At 27.5% G+C, this 19,525-nt stretch overlaps 1 long non-coding RNA gene across 3 annotated transcripts; it reads right to left on the bottom strand.

Moving 5' to 3' along the window:
• Positions 1 to 445: 445 nt before the first annotated feature.
• LOC130974091 (uncharacterized) lies at positions 446 to 10,658 on the bottom strand. 3 transcript variants are annotated; one of them, XR_009084397.1, is made up of 5 exons: positions 10,562 to 10,658; positions 10,118 to 10,458; positions 9,828 to 10,013; positions 9,508 to 9,681; positions 446 to 2,090 (listed from the first exon to the last, which is right to left on the bottom strand). It is a non-coding gene; the product is annotated as an uncharacterized LOC130974091 (long non-coding RNA). The 3 variants fall into 3 exon arrangements; XR_009084398.1 differs by lacking the exon at positions 446 to 2,090 and adding an exon at positions 2,116 to 5,719; XR_009084396.1 differs by lacking the exon at positions 446 to 2,090 and having other exon boundaries at positions 9,250 to 9,681.
• Positions 10,659 to 19,525: the final 8,867 nt, after the last annotated feature.

Raw genomic sequence — 19,525 nt, 5'->3', positions numbered from 1 at the left:
TCCTTGATATATATATATATATATATATATATATATATATATATATATATATATATATATATATATATATATATATATAGTATAGGCTGAGCTTGGATAGGAGTTTGTATGGTAAAGGTTGACCCATTTATTATAACGTTATCATATTTTGTCTATGAAGATAATGCAATCTTTGAAACTGATGAATCCCTTTATTTTTAATATTTTCTTTTAGGCTTTTTACGGATCTTACTGCTTTAATATTTTTTGACAATCTTCTAATCTTTATTATTTTTTTATTTAATTTTTCTATTTCTTGATTTAATTCAAAAGATTCAGCTATTATTTTCATGTATCTTCTTGCTAATGCTAATACTCTAATTTTCATATTTCTTCTAAGTAACTTTAAAGATTTAAGCCTTTTATGCAATATTGACATTATATAAAGAAAATAAAATATTATAATAATAAAGAGATTTAAAGGATGAATAATGCTTACAGAAATGGACTTGTACTATTATAGCTTGCAAAGTTGATACAATTCTTGAAGATGATTACAAGTATTTGGAGAATATATGAAGTAAGAAGATATAAGAGTAGAGAGGTTTCTTGAGCTTTCAAGTATTTGATGCCTTTGAATGAGTGAGGTCCTTGGAATTTATAGACCCCAAATGGTTACTATTTGGGTACTATTTGTCGACAGTACTATTTGCTTTTTCTGTTTGCCAACATTTACTGTTTTTCCGACATTTACTGTTTGCTTTTACTGTTTGCCAACACTTACTATTTACTTTTTAATTTTTACTTTTTACTTTTTTCCCCCTTTTTTTTACTAAGATCATTTTTCTTTATGATTGGGCTTTTACATTAATTTTACATACAATTCTTACTACATTTCAAATGGATCTTGAGAGTCTTGATAGTAACGAGCTGGGCTGGACTGGACTTCCTCGTCTTTTCCAAGAGGTACTATTTGTATTGCTTGTAGAGAGCTTTGGATATCTTCCTCTGAGGTTGCTGTCACTAGGGCTGCCATAATTTGTCGTTTCTGTGCTAAGAATTGAGTCTCTTTTTTATAAGTTATTTGTTCATTGGTGGTGCTTGAGGCTGTTATTGCTGGACGCTTTTGTGATGTTGTTAACCATTGATCTATAGCTGCTCTTCTTAGTAAATTTATATCATATTTGTTCCACCATTTTATTTTTATTACTCTTACTAAATATTGTATGCTTGGAGATTCTTCATATGCTGCTGAATCATATTCCAATGTCATAATCCAGCTTATTTCCATGGCTGCTATGAATGAAATGAATTCGTATTCTTGTAAAAATGATGACTTGCTTCTAAAATATTCATATGCCATACTGGCTTCTTTTAGGAAGAAAGCTTTCATTGGTCCAAAATTTTGGAATTATGCTTAGAACCATTTGGAAAATTGTAATGATATCCGCTTTCTAAACCAAATGAACCAAGAATGGGAACTTAGTGATAGAAATAACATATGATTCCAGGCTTCTTGATAATCATAGTAGGTATAGTTCTGGGGTTTGAATTTTAGTGAGAAACTCTTAGACTGATATGGAGGTATTTCTCACTCTTGTAAAGATAATATTTTTAAGATTTTTATCTTTGAATAAATAGGCTGTTTGGTGTTCAAATCCCTATAATGGGTTAATTCAATTGATCCGGTGTCTACTAATATGAATTCAAAGAACTTTTTAATTTTTTGTGGATTAATAGGAATATAATGGAAAGTATTTAGGAAAATAGTCTTATATAGGGTTTTCCTATCTTTTTTGAACCACTCTTTCTCGATGGTTAATATTTTTATAGGATTGGATTTTTCATAGTTTAGAAATTGTTCTTTCAGGGGTTGAGTGTTATAGAGGTCAGATGGTTGTAATAATGTGAATTTATTATTGGTAGTAATTAAAGGGATCTTAGAAGGTGATGACGATGATGGTGCAGCTTTTAGAACCTGTGACATTGTCATAGGTCTTAAAGATAATTGTTTTACTGGTACAACAGTAATAGGTAATTTCATTTCATTTATTTGGTCAAAAGGTTGACCATAATCTTCACTGGAGGCTGCTTTTTGTTCCATTCTTTTCCTGCAAAAATTCTCTAGTAAGAAAGTCGAAGAGTGAATTTAGTTCTCCTTTTATATATTTAATAGTAAAATCGAAACATGATAAAATAGCTTGACATCTTGCAAATATTTGTTTTGAAACCAAATAATCAGTTCTTATTAAGAAGGTTTTATTAAATAAATCTTCTTTAAATTTTGAAACACATAATACTATGGCAAGTATTTCTTTTTTGACTGTTGAGTAATTCTTTTGAGCCTGGTTCCAAATTCCTGAATGATATTTTACTATTTGTTCTTTTGAGCTATTAGGAGGTATTTGTTTAAGAATTCCTCCATATCCTAATTTTGATGCATCTGTTTCTATAATTAATTTAGCCGATGAGTCTAGTATACTTATACAAGGTATTTCTTTTATTGCATTTTTTATCTTTATTATTATAGAAGTCATTTCTTTTGTCCATGGAGGTGGATTTTTTCTTAATCTCTTATAAAGAGGTTCGCATGTAACTCTGATTCCAGGTAAGAATTGTGCTACATAATTTAAACATCCCAAAAACCTTTGTAGTTGTTTTTTGTCAGTTATTTCATTTGGAAATGTATCTGAAAATTCAATAGCTCTTTTAATAGGTACTATAGTTCCTTGAAAAATTTCATATCCTAAAAACCTTACTTTAATTGTAAAAATTTTCATTTTCTTTTCTGATAAAACTAATCCTTGTTCTTTTATAATATCCATAAATTTTTCTAGATAATATATATGCTGCTTTATTCTTTTTGAGTATACTAATACGTCAAAAAGATATACTATAGTAAATTCTATATGCGGGTAAAATATATTATTCATTATTTTTTGGAATTCCTTGGAGCATTTTTTAATCCTTGAGGTATTACATTCCATTCATAATGTCCAAAAGGTATTATAAAAGCTGTTTTATATCTTTCTTCTTCTTTTACTGCGATTTGATAATATCCTGATTTTAAATTAAATTTTGAAAAGATATTTGCTTTATTTAATCTTTTAATTAAATCACTTTTATTTGGTAGGGGACGCATAATCCATTTTAATACCTTGTTTAGAGGTTTATAATTAATAACTAATCTTGGAGCACCTCTTTCTATTTCAGATGCTTTCATCACATAGAACCATGTACAACTCCAGGGTGATTTTGAAGGCCTTATTAGTCCCTTATCCAGATATTCTTGTATTTCTTTTTTACAATATTCTAGATACTCTTTGTTCATATGTATCGATTTTGCCTTTGTTGGTATATTTTTTTCATTAAACCCATCTTCATATGGTAAAGATATTTCATGTAATTTTCTATGCTGAAAATCTGTGGGGTTTAGACTACATAATTCTTTCTTAATTTTTTCTTCAATTGCTTTTATTTTATCTTTTATATATATATATATATACCAGTTGACCCTTGAAAAGGGATCTAGGAGGGAAAAGGAGAAGAAGGTGGCAAAAGCAAAAGTCAGAAAAATGAATGCAAATGCAAGAACAATGAAATAAATATGAAGTTAGATGTGGCGGTAGTCCATACGCATATGCAGGTTAGGTATGAGGTTAGATGTGGCGGTAGTCCGCACACATATGCAGATGCAGAAAAGTAAATATGAAAACACAAAAATGAAGAACTGAAGTTTTATTGAATGATTGGAAAAGAAAGAAGAGAGAAGAAAAAGAGCTGGAAAGCTTACAAGGGAACTCTCAGAGCTTCTCTCACTAACTTCTCTCTATGTGTTTCTAGACTAAAGGGTGCCTTACAATGAGAACAAGGCCTCCTTTTATAATTGAAGATACTACTGTGTCTACAGTACAGGTGAAGATGACCGGTACTATTTCTACAGTACAGGTTGATATGATTTTGAATTTAGTGATTACATAAATTTTGAGATTAAAGGCTAATCCTCTCTGAGGTCAATTTCAAAGCAGTCATCTTCATTTTGATTATAACCGCTTGAGGATTCTACTGACGAAGTAGGATTTTCTTTGTATTTTTCATCTTTTTCGATCATCTGTATGATTTGCTGAAGGTGTTTTGCCAAGGATTCTTTTGATTGAGCTCCTGCAAGGGCTGCAACTATTTGAGCTTTCTGATTGAGAAACGAAGCCATTTCTGGATCTGAAATCTTCTGACTGTGTGCATTATTTTTGAACCATTCTCTGACCTTATCTGGATAGGCCATTGATGAATCAAATTGAGACCACCATTTTACGTAACCATGCCTTTGTAGGATTGGAAGTGATTTGCAGTGGTCTGATTTTGCATATTTGTATTACCAGGAAAATACCCATGCTAGTGAAAAATTTGAGAAAAATTTTAACATTACAGGAATACATGATTCCTGGCTGTTAAATTTTGATTGAAAAAGTTTATACCATTCATCTGTTGGTGAGGGTAGAATTTCAGGGATTGGCCCAAAGAAGTCCCACCATTGGTAGAACCAATTTGAAAAAATATAATTGGTTTTTCTTTTAAAATAGATTAACCATGAATGTTTGTACTGAGTATTAGAATGTCTGGACTAAAGTATTTTGGTTTCAAAATACTCAGTACAGACATTCATGGTTAATCTATTTTAAAAGAAAAACCAATTATATTTTTTCAAATTGGTTCTACCAATGGTGGGACTTCTTTGGGCCAATCCCTGAAATTCTACCTTCACCAACAGATGAAGGGTATAAACTTTTTCAATCAAAATTTAACAGGCAGGAATCATGTATTCCTGTAATGTTAAAATTTTTCTCAAATGTTTCACTAGCATGGGTATTTTCCTGGCAATACAATATGCAAAATCAGACCACTGCAAATCACTTCCAATCCTACAAAGACATGGTTACGTAAAATGGTGGTCTCAATTTGATTCATCAATGGCCTATCCAGATAAGGTCAGAGAATGATTCAAAAATAATGCACACAGTCAGAAGATTTCAGATCCAAAAACAGCTTCGTTTCTCAATCAGAAAGCTCAAATAGCTGCAGTCCTTGCAGGAGCTCAATCAAAAGAATCCTTGGTAAAACACCTTCAACAAATCATGCAGATGATCGAAGAAGATGAAAAACACAAAGAAAATCCTACTTCGTCAGCAAAATCCTCAAGCAGTTATAATTAAAATGAAGATGACTGCTTTGGAATTAACCTCGGAGAAGATTAGCCTTTAATCTCAAAATTTATGTAATCACTAAATTCAAAATCATATCAACCTGTACTGTAGAAATAGTACCGGTCATCTTCACACGTACTGTAGACACAGTAGTATCTTCAATTATAAAAGGAGGCCTTGTTCTCATTGTAAGACACCCTTTAGTTTATAAACACATAGAGAAAAGTTAGTGAGAGAAGCTTTGAGAGTTCCCTTGTAAGCTCTCCAACTCTTCTTCTTCCCTCTTCTTTCTTTTCCAATCATTCAATAAAACTTCAGTTCTTCATTTTTGTGTTTTCATATTTACTTTTCTGCATCTGCATATGTGTGCGGACTACCGCCATATCTAACCTCATATCTAACCTGCATATGCGTGCAGACTATTGCCGCATCTAACTTCATATTTATTTCCTTGTTCTTGCGTCTGCATTCATTTTTCTGACTTTTGCTTTTGCCACCTTCTTCCCCTTTTCCCTCCTAGATCTCTTTTCAAGGGCCAACTGGTATATATATATATATATATATATATATATATATATATATATATATATATATTTTTTCTTTTAAAATATTATTTTTTATAGTAAATATATTATGAATTGTATTGAATTATATTGAATTGATTATTTTATGATTATTATATTATAATTTTTTTTGTTAATTTTTTTTTAAATTTCAAAAGAATAGCCATAAATAATTATGGTATCTGCATTTCCTAAGGAGATAATTAAATAAAAATTTGTGATGAAGATAGAGATGGGATGGAGGTATTTTTTTAAAACGGAAGTGAAGGACGTGAAAAGGGGTTCGTCACGTCCACAGGAGTATCCATTACCATCTCTAACTAATAACAAAAATTCAATTTGAGCCGATTTGAGATGAAATATGTGACTTCATCTGCATTGGATCCTAAGATAATGAACCTAATTCGAATTTGGGATCCTAACAATGGATCTAGGCTGATCTTACTCACTTAATGTTTTGAGTCAATGTTGTAACAAATACTATATTATTACATTTAGTATATATAAAAGTTGGATATACTTATAAGAAATTTTTTAATCAAACTAAAAAAAAATTATAATTATCTTTTTTCTCTTTTTCAGTTTTAAATATTATTTACTAATGTAATAAAAAGTGAATAATAATAAGAATCACTTACATAATTAAAATAAATCATCTTAATATATATATGATATCACGTATATAAAAAATTATTAGATATGTTAAATTATTTTTTTATTCTTTATAAAGATAATTTATGTAAATCAACTAAACATGATTAATTGCATAATTTTTTCTTTTTAATATGAATAAATTAATACATTTAATATACAAAATATAATTTATATTATTTAACATACAAAATAAACAACTTAAGCTATTATACAGGATAATAAACATAATAATACAAATACTTATTTATTTATTAGCATTGAAAAAATATATAAATAGTATAAACATGATCTTTTGGGTAGAAAAATAATAATAAAAATTATTAATTAAGTTAATTATATATAATAAAAAATATGAATAATTTCTTAAATAATAATAAAAATAATATCACTATCACATACTATAAAATTTATTAAAATAAATTTGGACAATAAATCAATTCTCAATAAATTATTAGCTATATCAAAAAGAATTATATATTAGATATTATTTTTTGTGTACTAATATATATATATATATATATATATATATATATATATATATATATATATATATATATATATATATATATATATATATATGTGTGTGTGTGTATTATCAATTATTAAGTTATAATTAATTTTAAATTCAATTTTTGGTAATTAAAATTTAAATGATTAAAATTATTTAATGCTGAATATTTTAATTTGTATCGAACTAATTTTGTTTTTGTTATTAAAATTTAAAAAAGGTGAGTTGTTAATCAATTTTAAATTCAAATTTAAATTTGTGTAAAAAACTTATTTTAAGTTTTACCTTACTTACCAAAATTTATTTTAAAATAAAAAATTACTTTATACATTATATTATAAGATAGTGTAGTTATTTATTTTTTTTAACGGCAATTACTGCCAAATAAAATAGTATAAAATATGAAAAAAATGTGTTTACTAATTTAGGAATGATAATTCATTTTTCAATAGAATAAATTATATATTGAATAACAAAAATGATTATGACTTCTTTTCACACAAATTAATACAATGATGGTATTTTGATAATATTATCAAAGAATATTAATCAATTTAATAATTTTTGTAATGATATAAGTCTATAAGTTTGAAAACTTGAAAATCATGTCATAAAATATGAAATTTTAACTAGTAACAACACTTATCATATTGTATTGACTTTATGAAGAAATATGATACCAACAAATAAAATTGTCATAGTTAAATTTCAACAAAGATAAATCTCCATAATTATTGTTATATATCAATGAGAATTGTTCTATTTTCAAGATAAATACTATTTTTTTTTACCTATTTTCTAACCCGATAGGCTCAGAATAAATCTATCACGAATTGAAACTCCATTTATTAAGGATCTACTGTACTAGTAAATAAAAAGTTGTTACATTTACAAAACGGATTCGAAATCCTAATACTTGTTTAAGTAGAGAAGTGAGATGATCACTCAACCAATCCAAATTAGTTAATATAAATACGAGTTATTTTTAACATTAAAATCATTAAATTTTGATTTTAATTATAATTTTATAAAATATTTATAGTAATAATTATTATATATATTTTTTGTTTAATTTTTTAATAAAAAATTTTATATATTTTTATTAATTATTCCGTGCAATACAAAACATATTAAAATTTAAAATTAATTATTTTTTGTTAGGAATTAGAATTTAAAATAAACAAAAATTTTTCAAAAAATTAATTGATATTAATTAAAAATATTAATTTATTAGTATTATTTTTTTGAAATATAGTAAGCATTTATTAGTTAATTGTATATGAAGTCGATAGTTGAAAATTATTAAATAATAATTAAAAAAAAAAGTATAGGAAGACAATGAGAATACTAAACAATATAAACAATGGATATGTCGGATGTTCAATTCAATAAGTATGCAGATGATTATGTTGATTATGTTTAATTGGATGGTTATTTCTTTTGATTTGATTTATTCATGCATAGTTAACAATGACTCAATATTCAATTCACTAGTTGTGCATATGGTTATTTTAATATTAAGGGTTAAAAAGTAATTTTGGGTGGAGTATTTTTTTATTTTATTGGGATAATTTTAGAGTCCATTATTCACATTATTTACAAAAGTCATTATCTACCTAACAAAATTGAGAATTTAATCAAACCTATCAAATTATTTAACGAACTTTTAATTATCAACTCGACAAGAAATTATCTAAAAAATAATTAAATAGTATAAATAATTAATTAATAGTATATCTCAATTCAGTAATAGTATAAATAAAAAATAATAGTATATATAGTATAAATAATATAATAAAATAATTAATTAATAGTATATATCAATTAAATAATAGTATAAATAAAAAAATTAATTTATAATTTTATAAAATAATTTTTAAAAAGATAATTATACATATAATTAGAATACAGTACTCACAAAGATACATAATGAGTACTAAATTAGTATATAAAAACTATTTTTTTATTTTTTTTTTATTTTTTTTTAAATTCAACAAATGATAAAATAATTTATTTTTAGTAAACAATTCACTAAAAATATTTTTTACTAAAAATTATTGAATATTTTATTATTTATTCAAATTATATTATTTTAACTAAATAAATTTTATCTTTATAATTAATTCAAATATTAGAATATTATCTTTATTTTTATAATTTTTTATTTTATTTAAATTTATTTTTTTATATTTTTAAATTTAATTTCATAAATTTGTATTAATGTTAAAATATTTAAAAAAAATAATATTATAAATTAATAAATTTATTTAAAAAATTATTTTAAAAAATAATATTATAAATTAATAAATTTATTTAAAAAATAAATTTATTCAACATAGGACTACTATGACTCGTAAAGAAGAAGCAGAGTTTTAGAAATATAACCTTGGAATTCAAAGACTAAGAAAAATATCATTTATGGCAAAAAGTTAATTTTTAGCCATTATAATCAATGTTTTGTGATAAATAAAAGATATGTTCATTTATTTTTTTTCACAATTTAATGTTTCGTGGTTAAAATTTAGTGGCTAAATTTTATCTTTGTGGTAGTGATATAGATCAGTCAACATGGCGAGGAATGACAACTAAAGATTTCTCTTACCGCCCGCGAATCAAAGAAAATTGCAGCACTGATGAATGAATGATGATGTATAAATCCTTGATCCCGAGCTTCGAGGTGAGAGAGAAGAAGACTGAAGGCTGAAAGTTATATATACTTCATTAACTCATTACTGAATAACATTGGTACAGCAACTCCCATGAACTGAAAGAAAACCTGCAAAGTAAAAATAATAACAACGGTAACGGAAATATAACTCTACAATATGTAACAAGATAGAGGAACTTGGTAGCTTCGAGTGGCAGTTACTTATTTTCTTCCAGCCCTCTCTAAATAAAAGAAGATCCCGCAAAGAGAATTACCCTCAAAATGGAACAACATACGAATCTACGACAGTAACTTCCATTGGTGCTTCCATCAAGTACACATTATTATTACGGTGCTCTCTACTCATCAGATCCATGTATCTCAGTGGCAAGAGTTGTTGTTGCCTTTGGGAATTTCGCTGCCACGATCTCCTCATTCTCAAGACAGATCTCAGAATGTACCTGTCATAGAGCACAGTTAGAAGTGGATGCAACTCAACCATGCCAACTAAAACATAAAAAACATATCTAAAGTTCCACCAAGATTCAGGAATAAGCAGTGTTACCAAGGTAGCCGAGGAGAACGAACCGAAAGCCGCCATGGCTGTGCTTAACTGAGAAGAATACTGAGGCAAACGCAGCGAGGCCATGAAGGCTAGGAAGTAACAAAAAATGGCAAGAAAACAAGCTTGGGTTGTGACAGGGTGATCATGGAACGGTGATGGTGTGCTTCCGGTGTTCTGGATCTGAAGAAATGCTAGGAGTGCAAAAAGAATGAAAGCGTAGATTTTGTGGCGGCGAATAATGAAGGGATCTGGATGAGTGGTTGCTATTAGGTTGATGATGGTTGGGTTGTAGACATTGATGAAGTAGTTAATGGTGGCTTGTCTCTGGTAATTGAAGGTAGCTGCAAATGGAAGTGACATAGTTTTTCGTTCAAGAAAAGGTTAATTAAAAAAAGCAACACAAATAATGATAATAATAAGATAGAAGTTAAAAGGAAATCAGACCTCAGGGCTCAGTTGATGAGTAGCTCATGTTTTGATCTGAAATGAATTCTTGTTTGTGGATGGGCATAATATTTATGCGAAAGGAGATGCTATTGCATATTCCACCACCAAATGGGTAATAATACAGTTAAGAGAAAAGTTGGGTGAAAAGTGAATAATATACTTTTTTTTATAATAAAAAATTAAAAATTAAAAGTATTATGTACAATACATATTCTTTTTAAAATATAACTATAATTTCTATTTTTTATTAAATTTTTTTTGATAAATTTTTATTAGTCATTTTTATAATTTTTATAATCAAATTTATATTAGTCAATTTTTTATTTTGTTTTTTCTTTTTTATATTAAAAATATTATTTTTAATATCTTTTATATATAATGTGTTTTATTTATTTATTAAAACAATAATAAAAATATAAAAAATTAATCCTTATTTTTAGAAAGATTTAAGATTTAGAATTAAAATTTATAATTTAGATTAGTTAGTATTAACTATAAAAATTGATTTATTAATTAAATTAAAAAAATAAACATTATTTCTGTTAAAAAATAATTTTATCTTAGTCGTTATTATTAGTGATGAAGATGACCAAGTTAAAAAGTGAAATAATAAATATTTTAAAAATATATATATAATAAAAATTTATATTTTAGCTTTAATATTTTTATTATAATTTTTTTACCAATCTTAGATATCATTATATATTATCATTTTAAAATTTGCACCTCCATCAACAAAACATGGTTCCTATGCATATAACATTTTCTTTTGAATAAGATAAAAAGCCCACGTATAATTTCTCTTCATAAGAATAGAATCGTTAAATAATATCCCAAATTTTATTAAATTATTATTTAATAATTCTTAATTATTAATTTGATACGACATGAATCAATAGTGATGAAAGTATGAAAGAAAGAGTCGTTCAAAAGTCATCAAGTGGCAACAACCGACACCCAGCTAAGAGATAATCTTGAAACAGTCAAAAACACTGGAGACTAGTGCTAGGTGTGTCCCAACTCTCAATTATTGTTGGACACTGCTTTTCATTGCTTTGTCGTTTTACACTCCAAACTGCATGCTGAAATATTCACCTAAATAGTAATTTTGTTACTTAAAACCATGTTAAGAAGAACAAAAAGGAAGCATTAAGGTTTCTTAAGAAAAAACTCGGTGTTTTTTTCTTTAATAGCCAATAACCATTACTAGTTTACTACATGTCCCCTGAACTGAGATGTCTTTATCTATTACCACTTTCAGGTTCTAGCATTCCACTATGATAATATTATTTTTATTAAATATTTTATTTTCTTAATAAATATATAATAAATCGGCGAAAGATGAAGGGATCAGGATGAGTGATTGCTAGTAGGTTGATGATGGTTGGTCACTTGGTTGTAGACATTGATGAAGTTAATGGCTTAAATATAAATGATTAATGCTTTTATTTCATTTGAATTTTGAAATATAGTTCATTTTTTCTTTTTACACTCTTTCATCCCCTATCATTATATATTCACTATTTTTTAAATGACTCAAATAATAGTATATTATAAAACGTTGTTAGCAATGGTACAATGCTGAGATATGAATAATAACTTTGCTTGGTACTAAAATAATTAGGGAGCCACTTATTATGGTAAAAATATTTTTTTTAAAGATGTTTTTAAAAATTAAAAGTTAATACATATAATTAATTAAATTTAATTAAATTGTGATATTTTTATTAAAATTAGACTAGATAAATTAGTTTGGTCAAAAATTTAATAAATTATATTTTAAACTGATATAAATTAATATTTTTTATAAAAAATTATTATAATATTTTTATTATAAAAAATAATTAAAATACTCTTATTAAATATATATATATTAATTTTAAAAACTCTAAATCCTAACCCTATGACGACAGTAAAAAAAAATGATAGAATTTAGAATTCTCAAAATTAATATATATAATAAGAGTATTTTAGTTATTCTTTATAATAGAAGTACTGTAGTAATTTTTTATTAAAAAAATATTAATTTAGACCAATTTAAAATTTAATTCATCATTTTTCGGTTAAATTAATTTGTTTGACCTAATTTTGACAAAAATAACACGATTTAAACGATTATATGTGTTAAATTTTAATTATTAAAAATATCTTTAAAAAAAAATGTTTTAGACGTTTTTATCAGAATGACTCTTAAATAATTATTTTTCATTAGAATTAAATAGATCTTTTCTCAATTTTCGAATACTTTTTAAAAGTTCTTTTCTGTTTAAAATTTTAGGAATTTAGTGCTATACATTTCGTCCCAAATAAAAAGAAAAAAATATTTTTTCCATAAAATATATACTTGTATTCCAACTCCAACTAAATGATGGGTACATCACACAAATAAATTAAATAGAGATTAATATTAAACCAATCTTTTAAAATAAAATAGATTATATGTATGTCTTAATGTAGTTCTATGTAAATTAAATTAATTAAATTTAATTTATACTTTTTTAATATAAATCGAATTAATTGGATTCGATTTATTATATATACTGTATCAATAGTAAATCGAATCTAGTTAATTCGATTTATTACTGTTCGATTTACTACTTATAACATATTATTGACATATATATAAAGTAGTAAATATCAATAATATATTATAAATAATAAATCAAATTACTGTATATATATATTGTCTAGTAGTAAATTGAATTGTTACCACATATTATGTTAAATTCAATTTATTTGATTTACATTAAAAAATATAAATTAAATATAATTGATTCGATTTATATAAAATTATTTAGGATCAGACATATTTATAAGGAAAATTAAAATAGAACATTGCATAATTTTGAGCTAAAATTATTTATTAGTATGTCTTAATGATGTGTTATTATATATTTGTAATTCACGTAATTAATTCTCTTTTTAATAAATACACCATTAAGCTTACTATTATTCTAATTTTTTAGCCATATATAATCTCTTTCATTTATTAAGACTAACAAAAAATAAACATATTTATCGTTAAAAATTAATTTTTACTGTTGTTAATAATAAAAATGACGAAATTAAAAGGTAGAATAATAAAATCTTAAAAAAACGAAATTATAAATAAAAAATATCTTATATTTAATATTCGTGTCCTAATGTTTTTATAAGAAGTTAAGAACTAAATATTATTGTGTATCAATGTATCATTCTAAAGTTATAGACTTATATCATTAGGTATATAACATTTTCTATCAAATAAATCAACAGTAATGAAAGAAAGAGTGGTTCAAGCGGTGACCACCCACAAGCAGCTAGCAAAGGAATGTTGATTCTTGAAAGTTGAAACGGTCGAAAACAGTGCCGGATTAGTGGAGAGATCCCACATGCTACATGCAGAACAATTCTCAATTATTGGGGATCGGATTTGTGCTTTTCAATTGATTGCTTTGTTGTTTTCCAATCCAAGACTACAGGCTGCAGTGGTGAATTTTCACCTTAGTTTCTGAAAACTGGACGGGACCACGGGTTAATATGTTTATCTTTGTGTTTGTCAAATTTTTAATAGTAAAAATAAAAATACTAAAAAAATAAAAAATATTTTTTTAAAAAGTTATAATTTCATTTTTTTAATAGATTTTTTTTTAAAAAAAATATATTTTTTACATAATAAATAAACAAAAAAATACTTTTATCCTATTTTACCTAAATATATAGAATTGATAGATAAAACAATCTTTTTACATGAGATATCTAAACATAAAATCATTTTTATTTTTATAAAAAAAATTTTTAAACATATAATTTAAAAAAATATATTTTTTAAAAATAGCGCACAAATAAATTCAATAAATCGGTCGATGAATTAATTCAGAGATTTAATGATTCAAAAGTAGTTTAAATATAATTGTACGGATTTATCTATCTTATATTCTAAACTCTAAAGACACATATTAAATTTATAAATTAATTTTTTTATTAGAAATAGAAAAAACTTAAATTTTTAATATATTTATTTTATATTTTTTACTAAAAAAATTTATCATATGTTCTTAAAATACATGTTAGCTAAATATTAATTGTATTAATAAAATTATTTAAATTATTAATATAAAATTTAAAATATTTAAAATTAATAATTTAGTTATAATACAACTCAAAGTTTCATTAAAATTTCACATTTAACATAATTATTAATAAGTCATTTTAATTTTAAATTATCCTTATAATTATATTTAGAATCCTATAACTATATTCAAAAATCAAATAATAAGATTGGACCTGTTCATAGTAAAAAAAATAATAAGAAGAACACGAAGAATAACCTATCATGCCTTTTTTTTTTGCTATGTTTAGTGCCACTTTATGAAATATTAACTTGTAAATAAGAAGTTAGCCCATTAAAAATATAAATTAAGATTAACATATAAAAAAAAAATAAAAATTTATCTATCTTGTGTTCTAAATGCACTTGTTAAGTTTATAAATTAAAAAAGCTTTTACTAAAAATATAAAAGATTTAAGTTTTTAATGCATTTTATTTTACATTTATTAAATAAACAGAATTAGTACTATTAGTTGTTAATGGCGAGAGAGGGCAAGAGCAGGAGAGAGCGAATTAACAATGACCAAGAACACAGCAGACATACAAAAGGATGCAAGAGGAGGAGTTGATCATGGTGGGGTGATTCGGACATGTCAGGAGTCTCTATGACAAAAGTCTCTTTCAGGGATATATGGTATGAGAATCGGCAGCGAAACCCTTGGTTATGGATGAGTCCTTAGATAGAGATCGCTTGGTTGTGATGATAGAGAGACATGGGAGCTCATCTAGATCCAAGATCACCTTTTCAAGAAAGGGAAAAGGGTGTTTAATTTGTGGAACCCTAAAAGACTTCATTGTGGTAAAGGTTCTTGGCAAACATCTTAGCTACACGGCTTTGTCACATAGATTGAAATTCATATGGAAGTTAAAAGGGGATATGAACTTTTGGATATTGGGAATGGATACTTCCTCGTTATGTATGATTTAAAGGAGGATCATAAGAAAATTCTTCTTAGAGGACCTTGGATGATTGATGGTTTCTATTTAGCCATAAAACCATAATCATTTGATTTTCATCCTCTGCTGAAGAATTTTTTGAATCCACTCTAGTCTGGACTCATATGACTGGTTTAAAGATTCTTTATTACCTCGAGAAAGTTATGCAACGTATTATGACAGCGATTGGTAATCCGATAAAAGTGGAAGTTGCTACTAAAGAGGCGAAAAGAGAAAAATTTGCATGCGCTTGTGTGCAAATAGACCTAGGTGTGCCAGTGATTGATGAGATCGAAATCAATGAAATGGTTTATATGATAGAATATGAATATATAGAGCTCATCTATGACACTAGCAAGTGTTATGGCCATATATCTATTGACTGCATGAGAAAGACAGCAGTTAATTTGGAAAAGGGTGTAATCTAGACACCGGAAAATGATATTCCGATGGGAGATACGACTGAGAAGGAAGCGACGCAGAAAGAATTCGTTTTTGGAAAGGAATTTGCTTTTACTAAAAATCAGGAAAGAGAGAAAGTTTTACCTATGTTGGTGTGTAAGAACAAGAATTTTTGCGTAAAACTGCAAAAGTAGAATAGAATAATTGAATTGCTCGGAATAGGTTCAAAAATATAAAAATATTTTTCTTAAAATATAAATGTGAGATTTGGATTCAGTGAATTTTTCTGAGTGGAAAAATGTTATATTTTGAAAATTTTCACGTAACAACGCGTACCGATAGATTAGCCAGCCACACCGACTTAAGTCTGTCCAGTACTACGTGAGAGAGTGTAAAATAGTAGAAAACCTTAGAAAAGTATTTGAAATAGCAAACCGGGCACTTATCTTAAAGGTTTGGCCCAAAATTAGGCCAAACAAACCAAAAACGCAACGCAGTTGGACCGGGCCCAAGTTGGGCCCAAACCCAACATATAAAAGTACCCTAAATGAGGTCAATCAGCCTCATAAAATAACATAACACACCTTTTTTGCAACTGGGTTGAGAGAGAGGAGAAGAGAAGGGTTACTATTCATCTCCCTCTTCTTTCGCTTGTATCTCGAGTTACAATGCTCCGATTCGTGTGCCCTCAGTTGCTACGCGAAGCTCTTGTCGAACCCGTTTATTCTAGCTAAGCCTTGTAGGTAAGATTTCGAATTTCTTACTCCTTTCCTCTGTCCTAAGAAATTCAAAATTTGAAGCTTGAGTTTTGAGTAGATTTTTGTGTTTTGGTTGTTTAGGTACCAACCTTTAATGAGGAATTGTTGGGTTTCATCCCCAATTTCTATGGACAAGGTAAAGTCTCTCATATACCTTTGTAGTTTTGTATGTTGTGGTTTTTAGGTTTTGATTGTGGTAATATATGTGTTGTTAGTTTGAGGTTTAGTACTTTTTGGAGTTGTCTTGGCTTTTTGGTGGTTTTGTGCGAGGAGGATAATTGGCCAATGTATCGTTTTGGTTTTCTTTGTGTAGTATATAATGTTTCATGAAACTTAGGCTAGTAGACCCTAAGATAGGATTGAATAATGTTGATGTATGCTAAATTATATGTGGATTTATGTTGTATGAGATGGATATTAATTAATGATGTTATTGAGAATTGTTGATGTTATTTGGGTTTGATGGGTTTGAACATTCCTACTCCTCCAAAGGTTCCTTGGCTGCATAAATTATGTAGCAGATTTTATTCTAAATCTAAGCACCCTTATCAAACCTCTCCATGAGCGTCTGGGGAAAAAAAACCCCTCCTTGGACAAATACCCATACTAAGATTGTCAAAAAACTCAAACTCAGCGTCAAGGAACTCCCTTGTCTTTACCTCCCTATTCCACAGGCTTTCAAAATTGTTGAGACGGATGATTTAGATCTGGATTATGGTGGCATCCTAAATCAAAAACTTAATAATAAAGAATGTATCATTTCATTTACATTAAAGCATTGGAATACCTCCCAACAAAATTATTCAACCATAAAAAAGAGGTTTTAGCAATTGTTTTGTGTATTTCAAAATTCCAATATGATTTATTAAACCAAAAATTTCTAGTCAAAGTAGATTGTAAATCTGGCGAAGAATTTTACAAAAAGATGTAAAAAATCTTGCATCTAAACACATTTTTGTTCGCTGGCAAGCAATTTTAAGCATTTTTTATTTTGAAATTGAATACATTCAAGGAATCTCAAACTCTCTCCCTGATTACCTTACCCGTGAATATTTGCAGGGAAAGCCACCACATGCCTAAAAAGGCAACATTAGCCTCTGTAAGAGGCAGAGGCATCCGCCTAGCCCTACCAGAGCCAAGTAAAAAATCAGGGTCAAGCATCCCAACCGGGTCATCTACCCAACAACCTATCCCAATAACCCAAGAGCCAACTGAGTCATCTACTCAGATCACAAAAAATATAGTTGAGTCATCTACTCAACCTCCAAGTAGCCAAACAGCAAAATAAACAAAGACAGACTATGCTCTCCTAATCCAAACCTTGTTGGCCTTACAGGATGTAGGCCTTTCAAAACTTCACAAAAAATCCTGGACTGATATATGTGACAGCTCAGATGATGATGAAATAGACCTAACCAAACTTTTGTCATAAGTAGTAGCCCAAAAGACCATATGTAATGACCCAAAAGGTAAAACAATCACCCAAACAAAATTACCTCAATCAATTCAAATCCAGTCCCTGAACACCTAACCAAAACCACAATTCACATACATTTCAAAAAACAAATTCTCATCTGTCCTCTTAATGGACCTTAATTCTGGGAAAAAATCACATTTTAAAGTAATCCCTAAAGTCTTTCCACAAGGATTCCATTTTAGACCAACAGCCATAAACAAAATCAAACATTTTTATGAATTCATACTAGTGGATTTAGATTCAATCTCGGTAAAACACTACAAAGATTCCAAAGATGCCACTAACATAAATTCAACCATTCAAATACTAAAAGTACTCACCCCTACTTAATTTGGAAAAAACCCAAATAATACCAAGAAATTTTTCCAACCTTTTGACCCAATAGGATATTCTTATTGGGATTATGTGAATGCCTGGACAAAAGTATTTTGGTTATAACATAATCAGAATAGACATTCCTGGCTCATTTACTTCAAGAAAAATACCAATTATCATTTTCCAAACTGGTTTACCCAATGGTGGGATTATTTTGGCCCATTACCAGAGATCTTGCCCCCACCTACCGATGAGGGGTTCAAAAGTTTCACCAAAAAATTTGACCAATAGGAAACAAGCATCCCTATGAATCTTCAATTTTTCTCTACATTTTCACTGTTTTGGGTATTCTCATGGCAATACAGGTATGGCAAACAGGAGCATCCAAAAGCACCACCAATGCTTTAAATAAATGCCTATGTTAAATGGTGGTCTCAATTCGATGCAACCATGACTCACCCAGACATAGTCCGAAAATGGTTCAATGAACTCCCTAAGTTCGCCAAGCTATTTGATTATAAAAAGTCAATATTTCTCAATCAGAAAGCCCAAATCGCTGCAGCCCTAGAAGGAGCCCAATCAAAAGAAACACTAGTAAAACATCTCTAGCAAATAATGTAGATGATCGAAGAAGATAAAGCACACAAAGAAGATCCTAGTTCTTCAGCAGAATCCTCAAGTGACTATAATCAAAACGAAGACGATTGCTTCGGGATCAACCTAGGAGAAGATTAGATAAGCATTTGAAAAATTGTAAGCATCTCAAAATTTATGTAAAAACCAAAATTGTATGAACTTGTACTATAGAAATAGTACCGATTTACATAACTTGTACTGTAAAAATAGTAGAATCTAGGTCTCTCTCTCTCTCTCTCTCTGTGTGCGTGCGTGCGTGCGTGCGTGAGTGGATTTGAGATTTATTGAATGTATAAATTTATTGAGTGGAGAAGAAGAAAAATTAAGTGGGATGGTTAGGAAATGAT

This window comes from Arachis stenosperma, chromosome 4 (genome assembly GCF_014773155.1).
Source record: "Arachis stenosperma cultivar V10309 chromosome 4, arast.V10309.gnm1.PFL2, whole genome shotgun sequence".
Classification (NCBI taxonomy): Eukaryota; Viridiplantae; Streptophyta; class Magnoliopsida; order Fabales; family Fabaceae; genus Arachis; species Arachis stenosperma.
The sequence above is the reverse complement of the archived record's forward strand: the minus strand, read 5'-3'. Positions and strand labels throughout refer to the sequence as shown.